Source organism: Acipenser ruthenus, unplaced genomic scaffold, assembly GCF_902713425.1.
Source record: "Acipenser ruthenus unplaced genomic scaffold, fAciRut3.2 maternal haplotype, whole genome shotgun sequence".
Taxonomy (NCBI): domain Eukaryota; kingdom Metazoa; phylum Chordata; class Actinopteri; order Acipenseriformes; family Acipenseridae; genus Acipenser; species Acipenser ruthenus.
The window spans coordinates 302,746-305,851 of record NW_026707313.1 but is presented as its reverse complement, the minus strand read 5'-3'; the positions used below and the strand labels follow the sequence as shown (position 1 = coordinate 305,851).

The following is a 3,106-nucleotide window of genomic DNA, read 5'->3' as shown; positions in this document are numbered from 1 at the left end:
TGCTGTGTGTCTGTACTGTATGTGTGTCAGTGTGTCTGTGCTGTGTGTCTGTACTGTATGTGTGTCAGTGTGTCTGTGCTGTGTGTCTGTACTGTATGTGTGTCAGTGTGTCTGTGCTGTGTGTCTGTGTGCATAACCAATGGAACAGGCCCCGCCCCCAGCCCTGCTGAATTCCACAGAATAAGAAGCAGAGACACAGAGAGGGAAGATGTTTCCTATTTTATTTGTTTCTAGACTACATTAGAGGAATTGCAGTTCCAACAAGAAGCCTCTGCTTTTAAACAGGCGCGCGATTCTCCTCCTCTACTGCACGCCTTCTCCTGAAAAAAAAAAAACACCACAAGCTTGAAATAGAAGAATAACACTGATACATTATAAAATGCATTTAAGCAGAGGAGATTATATGGAGCGAATGGCGTCTTCTGGCTGGTATTATTATTATTTATTTCTTAGCAGACGCATAAACGTATACATTATAAACTACATTCAAATACAAAGTCACATGAAGTCAGACCCCAGGCAAGTCTGTTACAAGGATCTGCCCGCTTCCTAGAAAATATTTACATTTCTACTGATGGAGTCGCCTGCCTCGCTGAAGCCACGTTGCTGCTGTTTGTCAAAATGTTCACAATGAAGAATGTTACAGTTGCAGGGATGATGTCACTGAAACAGCTGGAGCAACATGTGGGGACTGAGAACTGCATTTAAAAAAAAGAACAAAAACCCGGACACTTTAAAAGACGTACCTTCACCCTGTGCGAATGGAGGAAGAATCAGGATAAAGGGACCTTTTGATGCAGATCAAAAGAAATACAAAGAGCTGTGAGGGCTATGTGGAGAAAAACTGGACTACAAATTCATATGCATATTTTTTATAATTATTTTCGTGTTTTCAAAATGGAAAATCCACCAAACGAAGATAGTCTTAAACAAACAAAACAAAAATTCTTAAAAGTTTATTTATTTCAAATGTTCTTGCCTTATTTGTTAATTTGCCAGACACGCACACACACACACACACACACACACACACACACACAGACACACACACACACACACACACACACACACAGACACAGACACACAGAGACACACACACACACAGACACACACACACACACAGAGACACACACACACAGACAGAGACACACACAGACACACACACAGACACACACACACACACACAGACACAAACACACAGACACAAACACAGACACACACACACACAGACAGACAGACACACACACAGACACAGAGACACAGACACACACCCACACACACAGAGACACACACACACACAGACAGACAGACACACACAGACACACACACACACAGTAATAACAGTCAATAAAAACATCTTGATGCTTATTTTCTAAACACGGCACAATTTAAACACTATTAAGTGTTTAAAAACTAAACACTTTGAATATGTAAAAAATAAAGTTTAAATTATACACCTGTTCAGACAGCACCTGTAAAACCTCACAACTCTACCTCTGTGGACTACATGACACCCAAACTTGCATGTTCATTAACTCCCACTTATCTGCCTCCTGCCTTGCTGCTCCCTGCTATTGCTCCTAGTTAGATCTGAATATAAATCCTGTATTTGAATTTACCTGCACTGGAACTGGATATCTGCAGTAGTATTTTGTATAGCGGCTGCTCCTCTACTGCACTTCCAGCACTCCTATCTGATCTTGCTCATAACTGGAACTGGATATCTGCAGTAGTATTTTGTATAGCGGCTGCTCCTCTACTGCACTTCCAGCACTCCTATCTGATCCTGCTCATAACTGGAACTGGATATCTGCAGTAGTATTTTGTATAGCGGCTGCTCCTCTACTGCACTTCCAGCTCTCCTATCTGATCCTGCTCATAACTGGAACTGGATATCTGCAGTAGTATTTTGTATAGCTCTTTAATCAACAGATTTGGGGTCTGTGTGGAATGCAGGTCTCCTGTAGATTTAAACACTTTAAATGACGTACCTCTTCCCTCAGGCAGCACTGCGGGTTCATTGCCAGCTTCTCTTTTGCCTCTAAAATAATCTGCTATATTATAGCTCGGTAGCTTATTCGGAGCTACAAAAAAAAAACGTCTCCACAGCTGAAACAAAGCAAGAAAACTTGTCAGCACTGTTCTGGAGAGTTCGACAACACATTCCTACAGGTCACACTCACAAGTCACAAAAGTACAAATCAAAGGCCTTTTGGAGAAGAGAAACAGCAATACTAAACTACTATAGTGCTAAAACTATAGGTAAAGATATCATATTAACTGTAGTTTTTATACAGTAAACACTAGAATGGAAACCGCATTGAAACAGTACTACCATAGTAAAAGAAATAGGAACATGATGGTACAGTGTTGGATTACATTATAGATACCACGGTTGTGAAACTACTTTTAGAAATCAAATAAAGTCCCGTAGGATTCCCATGGTGGTGCTACAGTAGGCTGTTGCATTATAGTACCATTAATAGCGCATGATGGTACTGGAGCAATCTAGGTAAAGTCCCTGCTTGCTTGCTTGCTCAAGGGTACAGCAGCAGCAGAGCTACCCTGCAGAAACATCTTGGATCAATGTGCAATTCTTTGAAAGAATATAGAAAGAGATGGTAGGATTGTACTCACAGCTGCAGAGGAAAGCCAGGGCGGAAATTAGCACCAGAGTCTTCATCTTGTCTGCTGGTCTCGGGCTGTTCAAGTCAGTGAAGTCAGAGCAGAGAAGCAACCGTATTTATACAGGAACGGGGCTCTGAAGTGAACTCTGTTATCATAATTGTTTGCAAGAATTTGCATAAAAGACAAAATATCTGCAACATTGCATCAATGAGACAGGTGACCTCACCAGCATATCTCATCATGTAAATACTGTATGCGAAGCGGGCTGATGTTTGTCATAGAATTGCCTGGGGTCTGACTTCATGTGACTTTATATTTGAATGTAGTTTATAATGTATACCAGCGAGAAGATGCCATTCGCTCAATATAATCTCTATTTCAATGCATTTTATAATTTACTCATTATTATTATTACTCATTTAATTGGCTTACTGGAAAAGAATTCCATTGAGGGTTTCTGTGATGTCATAAACTACAA

At 40.7% G+C, this 3,106-nt stretch overlaps 1 long non-coding RNA gene across 1 annotated transcript; it reads right to left on the bottom strand.

Annotated features, from left to right (window-relative positions):
* Window positions 1–200: 200 nt before the first annotated feature.
* On the bottom strand, window positions 201–2,763 carry LOC131725240 (uncharacterized). Its single transcript, XR_009320528.1, has 4 exons — window positions 2,638–2,763; window positions 1,992–2,109; window positions 747–788; window positions 201–320 (listed from the first exon to the last, which is right to left on the bottom strand). It is a non-coding gene; the product is annotated as an uncharacterized LOC131725240 (long non-coding RNA).
* Window positions 2,764–3,106: the final 343 nt, after the last annotated feature.